Source organism: Carettochelys insculpta, chromosome 15, assembly GCF_033958435.1.
Source record: "Carettochelys insculpta isolate YL-2023 chromosome 15, ASM3395843v1, whole genome shotgun sequence".
NCBI classification, from domain to species: Eukaryota; Metazoa; Chordata; order Testudines; family Carettochelyidae; genus Carettochelys; species Carettochelys insculpta.
Genome location: NC_134151.1, coordinates 240416 through 255273, shown reverse-complemented (window position 1 = coordinate 255273; position 14858 = coordinate 240416). Strand labels below are relative to the sequence as shown.

General features: G+C 44.9%; 1 long non-coding RNA gene across 1 annotated transcript in view; it reads right to left on the bottom strand.

Annotated features, from left to right (window-relative positions):
- Positions 1-7592: 7592 nt before the first annotated feature.
- Positions 7593-14858, bottom strand: part of LOC142021216 (uncharacterized) — a 41628-nt gene continuing 34362 nt past the window's right edge. The window contains exons 3-4 of the long non-coding RNA XR_012647622.1: positions 10989-11080; positions 7593-8132 (exon numbers count right to left, since the gene is read on the bottom strand). This is a non-coding gene — a long non-coding RNA (uncharacterized LOC142021216). The remainder of the gene's footprint in view (positions 8133-10988; positions 11081-14858) is intronic.

Below are 14858 nucleotides of genomic sequence, written 5' to 3'. Positions count from 1 at the left end.
CCAAAGTAACAAAACAAGGCACATGTTCAGAGCACATTTCCAAAGTACAGTACACAATAACTATGACAGGGCAGACCAGGCCTGAGGTCAACAAGGGGCCATAAAGAAGTCCTCCAACGATGCTAGAGTGGCTGCAGGAGGGCGAGAAAGGCCCTATAAAAGGAGCAGCAGGACCAAAGAAGTTTTGTGCTGCAGGCGATCTCAAGGAGTGAAGACCAGGGGTGACTGGTTGGTTGAGGAAGTAGCAGCACCATGGCAAGCTGGCCAGACACTGTGGGCTGATGGATTGTGATAGGGCCCTGAATTCAGGGCAAAGACGCTATCTTCAGAAGGGGAAGTCCTGGAGGCACGACACTCTTCTAGAGAGGTGAACAGTCTCGAAGGACACTATGGAGGGCACCGGGCTGGGTCTGTGTTCAGTGGACCCCAGAAGGCATGTTTGAGCCACACCGCAGTGTGATTCAGTCAGTGGGCTCATGCCCAGGACCAGAAGAGGATGCTCTTGGGAGGTGAATGCCACCCCATTACAGTAGCTTTATAACTCAATCAACTACAAATGGCCTTTCATTGGACCACCACAAGGCACATTTATCACCTAGGTATTCTGCCAAATTTCAGTTTTAAACCAGGTGCTGTGCAGCAGTTTAAGAGAAGGTGCATCATAACAAGGGCGCATTTGCAAGTTTTTAGCTTAAAATATGACAAAGTTATGACCTGCTGAAACTGGCTCCTTAGAATGATGTTCTTGTGCAACCGTAGCTCTTATAGTCTGCATATGACATGTCTGCAATAATGTATTAAGGAAGGAGGGCAGTGAAAGCATAATTTCTCTCCATTTGCCAAAATGATCAAATAACCTATTTTCTCCATACAAATGAAATGAATGACTTGTAATGGTTTTACAATAAATGGGAATAAATCAAATCCTGCCAAAACAGTTCTTACCATGCTCATTGTTCAGTAGGCTCAGACCTACTTCAGTCATGGCATGAGTGGGCCAGGCCTCTGCTCTCACTAGCATAGAGCTGCTCAGCTCAATACCACCCATTTCAGTGTGATGACTCAGAATGAGCCCTTTTGTAATTACAGGCACAGTTTGATCCAGCGCGATAAATGCCATGAGCTTACACTGTACAGTTCCCTGTGCAGCACAAGGCAGTATACTTTCAGGTTTATACCCCAGAGGCAGCGTGTGCCTGAGGAGCTGGGAAGTAACCCCGTTGGCACCATCCCAGGAAGGACTGCTCATAGAGTCTGCATGTACCTGCAGCTGGGTGTGCCTGTATCTCTATGGGGGCTGGTGCAAATGCAAGCTGGAGCTGGAGCTGGAGCTGGAGCTGGAGCTGGAGCTGGAGCTTAACAGTTTGTCACAGCAGCACTGTGTAAGCTGGAACCCAGGCTGGTGCATGGGTGGATGTGGGGAGAGGTGGTGTTCAGTGGTACCTCAGTTGCAGGTGGCACCTTGGGAAGGGAATCTATCACACAGGCACATCATGGGGTTGCAGCCACCACAGCAAGTGTGGGGTGGGTGGAGCGCAAGGAGACATGGTCCCTCCACTAAAGGGCTTGGTGTTTTGAATAAGTGTACCTTGCACCATGCCAGGTGGCCTGGGGCCAGGGCCCCCAAGATGTCCAGCTGGACCTCACAGACAGCCCGCATCTCCTAAGCACAAGATGTGGGCCTGTGCAAGTACGTCCCAGGTGTGGAGCCCACAACCTCAGGAGCTTTTCAAGGACTAATGGCAAGAGAGCACAGTGACAAATCACAGACCCAGAGAGCAGGAAACAAACAGTGAAATCCCCTAGTGATGAAGGGGCAGGCTTCCCAACTGCCTTTGGTATTTCCAGCCCCAATCTTCAAATATCCTGGCTCTCAAATCCCAACATAATTAGAATTAATCAATGTTGGGTCCTTTTCCCGTCTCGTGTAGAGCTACCGGGCTCCCATTTTCAGGGTTTCTCCTGCAATTAAGAGGGTTAGAAACACACTTTGATAAAAATTGAGATAAAAGATTCTCATGATTCCAGCAGCTGGCCTTTAAGGAAAACACCCCAAAAATGTCATCATCATCATTATCATCAACAACAATCATGGGGTCAACACCCGTTGGTGCCTGATGCCTCCCTCACTGTTTCCTTCTAGTGTGGAGTGGCTTTGTTTCTGTAGACTAGCACCGCACCAATCTACTATCTCACCTACCCATTCTCTGTGGGGTCTGCTTCTCCTATTTGAACCACTGTTGAGTACCAGGGTCTTGACTTTTTGTTTGTCATTCATTCTGTAGGTATGCCTGCATAGCTGTAACTTGAATTGTATAACCTTCTGCAGTAGGTTCTCTTTTGGCTGTATCTTCCTATATAATTCCTTGTTGGTGACCTTCTGCATCCATCCTGTTCTCAGGATCTTTCTATAACAACTCTTCTCGAACACCAATATCATTCTCTTTGAACCTTTCATTATCGCCCACGTCTCACATCCGTACAACATGTTGCTGAATACATATGTTTTCAAGATGCTCAGCTTCATTCCTAAGTTAATGGCTTTGCTTTTCCAGATCTTACCCCTCCCCTTCAAACTTGCTCTTGCTTTCGCTATTCTAGTCACTGTTTCCTTCTTACAATCTAGATTATACACCGTGTTGCTCCCCAGATACATTAACTTCTCTACTTTTTCTAGTTCCAACCCACCTACACTGATCTTCCTTCCTACTTCCTTATCTCCAAATACCATTGTTTTCATTTTGTCTATGCTCATAATCAGTCTATACTGTTTCCCTTCCTCATTTAGCAAGTGCACTGGTCTCACTAGCTTCTCTTCATCTTCCTCAATGGTAACTATATCATCTGTGAACCTCAAGTTGTTAATTCTCATCCTGTACACTGATATCCCTTCTACCTTTTCCTTGATCTTGTCCATCATTCTCTCTAGGTGTGTGATGAAGATACTCGGTGATATCAGATCTCTTTGCCTCGTACGTCTCTATGCATTCTAAACCAACTTTCCAACTCTCCACACAGTCCCACTGCTGCCTCCACAATATTGTTGATATCCTTCAATAACCATATCAGTCTGCTATCCACTCTGTATGACTCTAACTCTGCTCAAGTCATTTTCTTATCTATACAGTCAAAAGCCGCCTGAAAATCGATGAATCAATTGTAGATGTTCTGACTTGTAATAAAACCCCAATGCAGTGTCTCCCAAGCAATAAAAATAAAAGGGGCAGAGCAAAATCATGGACAATTTTTGATGGTTTGTCAGTTTAAAAGCTCATGATATTAAAACCAGTTTTACACTTGTTTTATTTTTTGGGTGGGAGGGAGGCTTTCAGTGATTATGGAGTTCTTGGTGCCAGCAATACTACAGATGCTCTTCCCACTGCATCCTGGAGACCTATTGGTTGATAATAAGACTGAAGATGCCTGCTGGCTGTTATTTTTAAAACACCCAAGATGTGTTAGTTGTTACACACTGTTCTCTCAAAAGTGCCCATATCAACTCTGTTATTATATGCCCATATATTTTGCCTTGAGTGGATGTCAAATGGGTTATTTCTTAGTTTTTCCTGCTGAAAGATGGCTATCTTGTTTGCCATTTTGTAGTCAATTAGGAGCTCTCCCTGTAGCTAGGATAGGTTATGATTATTTTAAGAAGTTATATTTCCTCTGCTTGGTCTTTTGAAACTGGCAGATAGATTCCATCTGGATCTGCAGATTGATGACCCTGTTATGCTAATGACATTACATTCTAAAATCTTGTTGTCAGACTATAATTTTTAACAAATACCTTTGGGGCTGAAATTTCTTAGGTCTCTTCTCAATACTGAAGTGTTTGTTGTTAACTGGAAGAAAATCTAGTGAGCTGGTTGCAAGGTATCTGAAAAGCAAAAAGAAAGTCTATTTCTCTCACTTTCAAAGTTTCCAGATGCTTCCTTGTGCTCCACGAGCTACATGCCTATTTTGAAAATTCCAAGGTAGTTACTGTTAAATTATCCTGTATAAGAATGAGTCCTTGGAACATGGATGCTGTGAAGCACAGTTGACAATTGTACATAAAGGCAGCCAAGTAATCAATTTTCCTACAGATTTCAGCACATCTCACATAACTGATGGATGAATAAACTATAGTCATTCTCATGGACACAAGATACTTTATAAAGGGGTGAGCTGAAGCACACAAAAGGGGTACTAGACTAGTAATCATTAATCCCCACCACCCACCACTGGCCCCAAACCATGGCAGCCTGAACCCCCCCCCAACACACCACCAGATTTTAACCCTCCCTCCTGCTTACAGCCCCAAACTGGCCCCAGCCCAAGGTTTACTCACCTTTCAAAAGCAGCACCACCTGCTGCCACTCCTTCCCTGAGGTGTCAAGTATCGGAGGGGTAGCCGTGTTAGTCTGGATCTGTAACAGCAACGAAGGGTCCTGTGGCAACTTATAGACTAACAGAAAAGTTTTGAGCATGAGCTTTCGTGAGCACAGACTCACTTCATGAGATCAGATCACTTCCCTGAGGTGGGAGCCCTAGGAACTAATCAGAGGCTTTTACATGTAATTTAATAGGAATTTAGTGTCCCTCTTACGAGTTTCTGCCTACGAGCAGAAAGTTGGGAATCAATTGTGCTCATAAAGCGAGGAATGAGTGTATCCTGTTAGAAATATAACAATATAACCAAAGTAGCCTGTAAATGCTAATTCCCTTTCATATATTAATTGCCTTATATTGCACTTGTGGTCAGTTAACCTTAATATCAAAGTTAGGAGACACCGCAGGAAACTAAAACTATTTACTTCTGGGGAAATTCTGCAGAAGTCTACATATTTAATTTTCAAAAATCACACTATATAATCACACCAGTTTCAATTATTTTGGTAATGTATTTCAAATGTTTAGCAATTGTCTGTAGTAATACAGACAAAAAAGATTCCCTCAGGAGTAGAGAGTTAAAGAAACACTTTTAACAAAATAATTTTTGTTTCCTGGCTCCCTTCCCATGAGAGCCCCACCATGGGGTGCCCCCTTAACCCAAATAACCTCACGCCATGCCAGAGTCCAGCTGCACAGCCGGAGACCCATCTCCTCTTCTGCAAGAGGCCAGTGATGCCACTCCCAGCCCAGACATCCACTCCCCAAAGCCCAAGGATTCCATGTGAGAAACAGCCTGATATTGGGTCCTGGATTTGTACAGAATTTTCTGCATAACAGCCTCCTTCCTTCAGGGCATGCCAGGAACTGCAGCTGCTTATAGTGTTGTCAACCCTCCCAGTTTCACCAGGAGTCTTCCAGAATTCGATTCTATCTCCTTAAAGCTACTGCAGCCTATGTGGAAGATTTTTGGTGACTAGAAGTCCAGTGTCACAGGAGGTCTAAGACAGGCTCCCTTCCACCTCATTATTCCTGTAAGCAGCTGTGTTGGACATCTTTGCACATTGTGGATCAAATGCAGGCACAAATTTGTGCCTGTGCAGGGCTCTACCTACCATACACACTAGAAACACGCTAACATGTGCACCAAACATGGTTACATCAAGACTCACATGGCATCTCCCAAAAAATGTACACCTTGGAACAATGCACACTAAAGAACACCAGAAATTTTTAAATTCAAGCTTGGATATATTGTCTAAAGGATCTGTCTAGTTCAAAGAGGAATTATTTGGAGGCAGGTCTGTAAACTTTTTTGTGCATGACGTGGGACTAGATGATCACAATGGTCCTTTCTGGTCTTGAAATCTATGACTTTGGCTCAACAAACCAGACACATAACACACCACAAAAGCTACTCATAAGCACAACATAGAACACTCAGGCATACTGATACACACCATCCACATACACATCAATAACAACATTAATCCAACGCAAAAGCCCCAAGAGTCATTAGCAAGTCAGAAGTCCCTGGCATAGCTTGACCAGGGTATGGTAGCTCCTCAGTTGTTGGAGCAAGCCTCCATCTCTCATTCTCATCTCAGCTTCCCAAAAGCTTTCCAAGCCCCCAGCCTTTGACTGCACACAGAGAATCACAGCTGCTCTCAGGCTGACAAGTGTGGCCAAGCAAGAGCAATTGTTTCTGACTCTTAACAAAGCCATTTAATTCTCAGCAGAAGGGTAATCTTTCAATGCTGAATTACAAATGGTGTGGAAGGATGGTGCTCCCCTTGGACAAGCTGAAATATTCATATTCCATTCTCAAAGAGCTGGCCTGGCTGGCCTGGGTGTTTGTCGTACTGATGATGGCTTTGTATCTGCAGCAAGGAGCTCATTAATTCTATTCCAAAGGGATTAATTATGGTGTGAATAAAAGAGGATTCTCTGTCATCTCCTTCCTTCTTCCATAAAGGTAGAGTGGATGCACTATGATGCAGCTGTCACTGCCACATGCTTAGCAGAAAGAGGGCAACAGCAGCACCTACTCTTGAGTTGATCTGCAGTGTCACTGCTGCTCCCACACTGCTGAGGGGCACTTTGAGAGGATGGCATAAGGCTCATGGAGGCTCTGAAAACTGTCTCTTAGCTGTGATCACACTGGGTTGATTTTCATTGCCTCATGTGTGGAATAAAGACAAAGTTGCATTCAGGTAGGGAGTAGATGGAAGCACAAGTTCCCAGCATCTGAGCACCTCAGAGGAGGACAGAGTCTTGTGGCTTTCTGCTCATGTGGTAGGCTCCCTTGCTCATTGTCAGGTGATTCTTGGCTGGCATCCCTTCCACAAAGCTCCATCTGTGCCTCTGCTGCCATGCAGATGGGCACTGTATAATTCAAAGAGGGCAGCCATTATCAAAGGACACTGCTCTCTTCTGCATGACATCACTGGGGCCTGAACAATTCCCAATCCAGGTAAAACGATGGCTCAGGACAGACTGGGGCAGGGACCAAAGGGATGGGGAGTCCCAGGCTGTCTGTGCTCCTGATTCAAAGACCAGGAAAATAAATAACTGTTTCTTGGAAAACAAAATCAGTAGCCCCCATATGGCTCCAACTGTTGCAATGCTGGGCCCCAGTGTGCAAAGATGAGTCACAGGACAGCTGCCATCAGTGTTTTCTGTCATTATGCCAGGCCAGAGGCAGAAAAAATGCAGATCCTTAGCACGGCCTGCAATTCCCTGTCACCTGGAGAGGCAGGCAGAAGGGATGAACTGTTCCCACTTGACCTGAGTGAACCCTGCTGAGAAAAGCAGCCATATGTTGGGACAGGAGATGCATACCTCTCGGCACATCAGTGTAATAGGACAGGATTTCTGGGAACAGCTAGACAAATCAATCCAGGGTAACTTTGCTTAAAATCCGGGCCACTCACAACCCCAGGGTTGGATTCCCTTCTAAGGCAAATCCAACCAGCCACAAGAGCACTTCTGCCAGCCCTTTGGCCAGCCAGAAGCCACACAAGCAAACCCACAGACTTCCCAGCTGCTATACCAGTCCAGATCAACAACACCCAAATTCAGGTGAGAAGCTCTTAAGCCTGTTTCACCAACTCTACACAAGGTCTTCCAGGCCCCAAAGGGTCCAGCCACAGCCCCCAGTCAATATATACCTGGATCTTACCCAAATCACCATGCTTACCAATCCTTTAGACCCAAATATCTAAAGATTTATTAATAAAAAAGAAATAACAGGGTTACAGAGAAAAAATTGTTAAAGCAATACTTTGCATACATCAATTTAAGTTATTGATGCAGCCAGCAATGTTATTTGCTGATTCTTGAAAGTCTCTGAAAGTCCATTTCAGGTTACATTCCTTCAGCTACTGGAGAACTGTAGATCTGGCCTGCTGGGGTCAACATGCTGGGACACGGACCCCTGGAGACAGACCCAGGTGCCAAAAGACAAAAGATCCAAGACGGACACTGCTGAGTCCACATCATGGTTCTCTCCTGTGGCCAGTGACAAAGCTCTTTCTTCTTCCCATCAGGCCGTTGAAGGTCAGAAGTCACCTGACTCAGGTGGGCCATTGTGGCAAACTCACGTTGGATGAATCCCAGGAGACAGTCTCAATGTCTTACATGTGTATTGTCATTTGTCTCAGTCAAGTACCCTTGTTAGGGTGGCAGTCACACCTCCCATTGTGCACTTTTGGCTCTGAATATTCCTGATACAGCTATAGAGCTGAAATCTATAGCTTTACCTACAGACATGATATAAACACATGAGTGGCATACACAGATTCAGGGCATCCTCAGCTTTCATTAGACACCTAACACAGCTCCCAGCACAATATTTGGGGCCAACAGATACACTGGACACATAAAATGGCTTCCCTCTCCAGTATAAAATCCAGTCATGTGACAGTCAGCAACAGAGCAGCTTCAGGTCTCCCCCTGTTTAAGCTGCAAACTCCCAAGTCAGAAAAAAGGAGTCAGCAGGGCACTTCTCAGATCCATTCCCACCAGGACCCAGGACCAGGGCAGCTCTGAAAGGGCAAACCTGCATTCTAACACGTAATAGATGGACTCTGTCCCATCGATAGCCCAAGAGCCTCCCAAACAATGTTCCCTGCTATGCAGGTCCCACCTGGTCCACCCAACAGGGGCAGGGTTTTAGCACAAGTTAGTTACTAGGGCTGAAGCAATGGCAGCTTGAAATAGGGAATTGAAACTAAGGGCATGTTCAGTTATACAGAACGAGGGTATTAGCTTACAGGGATGAGCCCTTGAGGATGAAAGCAGGCTACATGGTACAATAGTAATAACTGAAAAAAGTTTTATGAGCATTTTATTAGATTTAACTAATGTTTTAAAATCATTACACAAATTAAAGTTGGCTACTCAAGCCCACTGTGAAGCACTCCCTCAGGGAGGGGAACCTTCGGCTCCTGGGCCAGATTCATCCAGTGGGCTTGGGTCTCCCCCGACTCTTCTGCAGGGACAACAGCCAGTGCTGGCATTCCAGCCACATGGGCGGGGGGTGGGAGCGCTGCTGATGAAGCCTCAGTGCTGCTGCTGATGGCAGCTGGCAGGAAACACCAAGCCTCACAGGCCCAATCCAGGCAGATCATAGCCAGATCTGCCCATGGGCTCTGCGTAGCAGTGGGGAGCAGCTCTTTGTGCTACAAGGAAGTACTCTGTGACTGCCTCCCATTGCTGAAATTGCAGCCAATGGGAGAGGGCAGGGATGGTGCTGGCAAGGGAGCGTTTTCTTGCAGCATGCATAGGCACACAGAACAAAGTATGTTTCCCCACCACCAGTGGAGTTGTGCCATGTTAGTGTGCATGCTCCCCTCCCTTTCAGAATCTGAACCCCCTCACCACCAGCACGGTCTCATATACTTCCTCCTGGCCCAACCCTTCTCTCTCACCATGCTCCTTCAACCGCAACCTACTCCTGCAGCCTCCCTCCCACCCAGATGCCCCAGACCATCCAACACCTTATTTCTCTTCCAGACATCACATGTTATCTCACTCCTGCACCCTCCCTCCCATCCAGACCCTGCACCCCTACTCCCATCCATCCTGCACCCTGCCTGCTCCCCAGACCCTAGATCCCCATCACTTAGCACTGCCCTCACCCTCCTTAGCCATGGCCTCAAAATCTTCCCCCCATGCAGGTGCTGATGTCTTCACCTTCCAGCAGGGTGTGCTCCAGGAAAAGTCAGTGTAGGGTCATGCAGAGCAATAAATGCCTCCCCATTCCCTGTGCACAGACAGGTGTGCCATGGGAATCCAAAGCGCATGCTCTGCTAGCGAGGTTATCTGTGTGGGCAGAACAGATGTGTGACAAGCTGCTTGGTATGATGCCAGCCACAGGGATCAATTCTGAAGAAGGTCTGAGTGAGGACTGCAGAGTATGCTTGTGCCTCTTTGTGCTGCAGCGGCAGCTCTCTCTTCCTTCAGTGCAAGAAGTCGTGCTGTCCTGTTCAAAATCCTGTAGGGTCTGCCAAACTGGCCTGTTGCTCTTTCTCATGCCCCTGTGGTGTTCCCCTTTAGGTCAGGGTTGCTCAGAACTGCACATATTTTTGTTCTGACTACTTTATACAAGTATATACAAGTGGACATCAGTTATTGCACAGTAAGGTCAGGAGAGACACCTATAGAACTGCACATTATTGTATGTCTTTGCTTATCTGCATTCTTAGTTCCTCTTAAGGTTGGCGGCACCAAAGGTGAACCCAGTTCTAAACTGCACCTGTCCATATCCTCCCCAGCTCTCTTCTCCTGAGTTACAGCCCAGCACTAAGAGAGCCTTCTGAATGGATTACATTCATGCAACTTTAATTATTGTTTCAGCCACATAAATCAATTCAGAATTAAAATTCATGATGGTTCTAGGGTACAAGTGCAAACAATTTGTTCAGTAAACTTTGCTCTAATTGGCATTCTGAAAATTTCCTGTTAATCAAGTCTCTTGGGCTTAGTTTAGCAGTGTAGTTCTATCTACAACTGTCAGTGCTTTGAGCATGAATTTGTGCATGCTGAGTTCAATGGACTTTATACTTTATTAGTTCACACACCTTGTCCTGACATTAATTTGTGATGAATTTTTAATAGCTTTCTGTGGTCCTCCCTTTGGTCTTCTAGATGCTTCAGTGCCAGAAGAATGCAGCGAGAGGGAGTGTGTACTAAAGAACAACAATACATACTTGACAAAAACTTTATAGTGGTTGAATGTGATGTACTGAGACAGGGATTTCAGACTCCTTGGAGAGGTAATTTTCAGTTGGATGTGACTTTCTATAGTCAGTGCAGAGAAAATGATGAGATCCATAGCCTGTGCTTTCTTCCAACATGTAGCAACAACAAAATGTTGGGACTTCTGGCCAAGCGCTTGGCCCTGACCAGATCACTTGTTTTCTTTAGCTCTGAGTAATTCTTTCTCATATCATATCAAATGTGCCTTGGAGCCATGTGTAGCTTTAAGTCCCTACTGCTATATCTAGAGACTGATGTTGTCAGTTTTCTTGAATACGTGGTCTGAAAAGTGCCTGAAAGACTCAAGAAATCAGACTGAGCAACTTTGTGAGCCCTTCAGACCCCTCTCCACATACCTATGAAATGAAGAATCCCTCTGTGATGTCAAAATCCCACTTCTTAGAACGGTTTCTGCGAGGCAGCAAATGGGCTACTGAAGAACGATGCTCTGAGAGGGACATGAAAAATGGGTTAACCAAAATGATCGGCCTGCTTTATTAGCCCCTTTCTGGAGGTTTAACTTCAAATTATGATGGAAATACAGGGGAAAAAAACAAATATACTAATAGATAAAGGAATGTTGTTTTGTAGGGTAGACTGTATCTTCAATGTAAATTAAGGTAAATGAGACCAAACACCATGAAAAACCATATTTATGAATAGCGTAAGTAAGCCACTGGGGAAGCAAACAGGGAAAGATGACCACTTAATCTCAACAGGGGATGAAGCTGGCAACCCCAGGAAGCCTTCCTGCCTCATGAAGCAAGGTCAATGAATTCTTGGATGATATAAGCACAGGGGAAAAAGTATTTATCCATCACCTAAGCTGTGTCTACACTAGCCCCAAACTTCGAAATAGCCATGCAAATGGCCATTTCGAAGTTTACTAATGAAGCGCTGAAATACACATTCAGCGCCTCATTAGCATGTGGGCGACTGCGGCACTTCAAAATTGATGCGGCTCGCCACCGCGCAGCTCATCCCGACAGGGCTCCTTTTCGAAAGGACCCCACCTACTTCGATGTCCCCTTATTCCCATGAGCAGATAGGAATAAGGGGACTTCGAAATAGGCGGGGTCCTTTCGAAAAGGAGCCCCATCTGGACAAGCCGCGCGGTGGCAAGCCGCATCAATTTCGAAGTGCCGCGGTCGCCTGCATGCTAATGAGGCGCTGAGTATGTATTTCAGCGCTTCATTAGTAAACTTTGAAAAGGCCATTTGCATGGCTATTTCGAAGTTTGGGGCTAGTGTAGACGTAGCCCTAGGGAGATAAAGGCGAGCAGCACCCTATGAACTCATGAAAAAATGTATTCTCTTAGCCTGAAAAGCAAGAATGTCTGGAACTCATTATAGGTGAGACACCTGCTTAGACAAAGATTATAACTTGCTGAAGTTATCATTTACTTATTGGAAAGTGTGTTTTGTTTTATTTTACCTGTAGCTATATTGGTGTCTTGTATTCTTACCTTTATCACTGAAATCTCTGCTAATAAACATATTCTTGTTTAATTACCAAACCTTCTCAGTGCTACATACCAAACTGACAGGTGAAGTCGTCAGCTAAAGTAACAGCTGATGTGTGCTTTGTCCCTTTGGAGGCAGCAAACTTATCAACTTCTTTGAGCATCCAGGGTATGGGACTGGTTACTGCAAGAGAGATGCCTTGGGAAGACTAAAAACTGAAGGGCTTGTTCTGAGACCCCTCTGAGGAGTAACCAACCAGGCTAGTGGAAATCAAGATAAGGCCATCATGCTATGAGCATGCTCTTGAGTTCGGGGTCTGTGCCAATGCTGCACAGCACAGAGGTCCAGGGTTACAGAGCAGGCGATAGCAAAACCTCTTACAAACCAGGTGAACTCCCATCATGTCACACTGGCACAGTCAAACAAGATCAACACGACTTGCTGTTTGATGGAGTTTCACATTTCAAGCAGTGGTAAACTAGAGTTTTAAGTGATTCAGAGTAAAACGATTGAGAAGAGCCAAATAAATGTTATTATTTTATTCTTTTCTCTTTCTTTCTTTCAGTTCAGGGAATAGAATCATAGACAATTTGATTGGAAAAGATCTAAGGGTTTCAGCTATTCCAACCCCCTTCTCGAGGCAGGATCAACCTAGAGTAAATAATTCCAGCTAGAGCTCTGTCAAGACTGTCTTCGAAACCTCTAAGGATGGAGAGTCCACCACCTCCCTTGGTAATCCATTCCAGTGCTTCACCACCCTCCTGATGGAATAGTTTTCCTAGTATCCAGCCTCGACCTCCCTCACCATAGCTTGAGACTGTTGCTCCTTGTTCTGTCATGTGCCATCACTGAGAATAATCTAATTCCATCCTCTATCCCTACTCTCCCTCACCCTCCCCAACTTAGTAGCATCCACAAATTTGGGGCAAGTACAATCCCGCCTATCATCCAGATCATTAATGATGATGATGAAAAAAACCAGCCCTAGGACAAACCCCTGGGTCAATCCACTTGGTAGAAGATGAAAACTGGACATTGAGTGATTAATCACTATGGATTAAACTCAACAATCTAGCCAGTTTCCTTATCCCCCTTATAGTCCATTAATCCATGCACTACTTCTTTAACTTTCTGGCAAGGATATTGTTGGAGAGCATATCAGAAGTTTTTCTGAAGTCAAGGTATATTACGGCCAGCACTTTCCCCATATCCACAGTGCCAGTTATCTCATCATCAAAGGTAACAAGAGTTGGTGGGGCATGACTTGCCCTTGGAAAACCCATGACGACTTTTCCTGAACACTTTTCTCTCCACCAGGCTTTTCAAAATGGATTCCTGGGGGCCTGCTTCATTTTTCCAGGGACTGAGGTGAGGCTGACTTGGAGAAGCCATCAGGAGGCCTGCATGGAGTACCCTGACCCAGGCTGCCCCAAGAAATAGCCCCTTGTGCTGCAGGTTGGGCATCTACAATTAAGGCCAATATTTGGAAAAGTGCCCACTAATTTTCCTCAGGTTTGATTTAGGTGCACTGGTTGGGGGCAGGGAGGGGAGAAGCTGGAGAGCAGAAGCAAGATGTGCTGCACTCTAAACTGATGGGCATCAGAACAGGGTGAATAATTAATAATAAATCACTTATTCAGTTAGTTTTGCCTGTCTTCTTGTTCACAGAATAGCAGGGAGCAAACTGCAATTTTCTTGCATTTATTGTTACCCCAAACTGTTCAATAATTTTTTCTGCCAATTTTTGCTGTGTTGACTGCTCTGGTACATGCTTGCTCTTTAAGGTGTTCTGCGTGGCTATGAATGGAAAGCACATGTTCAGTTTCCATCACCATTAAATTGTTTAATGTTACTTTCACCAATGTTCATTGAACATGAAACTCAAAACCAGCTGTTCACAGGCTTTGTGGAACCCAAATGTTGTCTTTGAGAGTAGGAACAGCAATAATTCCATGTGACTCACGTGAGCAATCACAACTAGACAACCCAGCCTGACTCCCAGAGATGTGTCCTCTTGTGAGCATATGAGACATCTCTCTTGCCTGTCAACTTCTCCACAGTTCCTGTCCTTATCCCTCTTTCCCTCTAAATTAATAAATATTGGTGCAAATACAAAAAAACATTATTTCCATTAACTTGTATGATAATCTGAGGTGAAGAAAACAAACCACCCTGCTCTTCACTCTCCTCCCTGCTTTTGCAGGCAAAACAGGCAGCCAAGCTCCAGTGTGGAGAATAAAGAAGGAATTGGCACTGATGCAATAGTTTCTAAAATGAATTTATCATTAGCCAGAAGAGCTGCGAATTGAAGCGTAGATAAGCCCCTTAACATCTCTCTTCTTTGCTCTGAGCCTCATAAAAGCCGAGAAGTGTTCCTATTCAGTTAGCTTTATACAGAGGCAGGTATTTCATTTACAAATAAAACCTGGATTGGATAAATTATTAATGTTATTTATAAAGGCAATTCCTCCATTCAGCAACTTCTTTTGGATCCCTCTGCTTAATCTTACTGCTTAGCATAAGATACATTTCAGTTAAAAGGAGAAATCACATTCTCCTTACAAGAACTGGGGAATAACTGAGAGTTGGGGCATTTGGTAGGAGTTTTGTCATTTAAATTCCAGTTTAAAAACTAATACATTTATCAGCAGCAAACATAAGGTCTAACTCCCAACGCTTGTGTCTTCTGTGTGAGCTGGGAAGGGAACATAACCCTTGCTGAAACATATCAAGAAGCTGCCCTGCTATCTAGCTGCCTCGAAG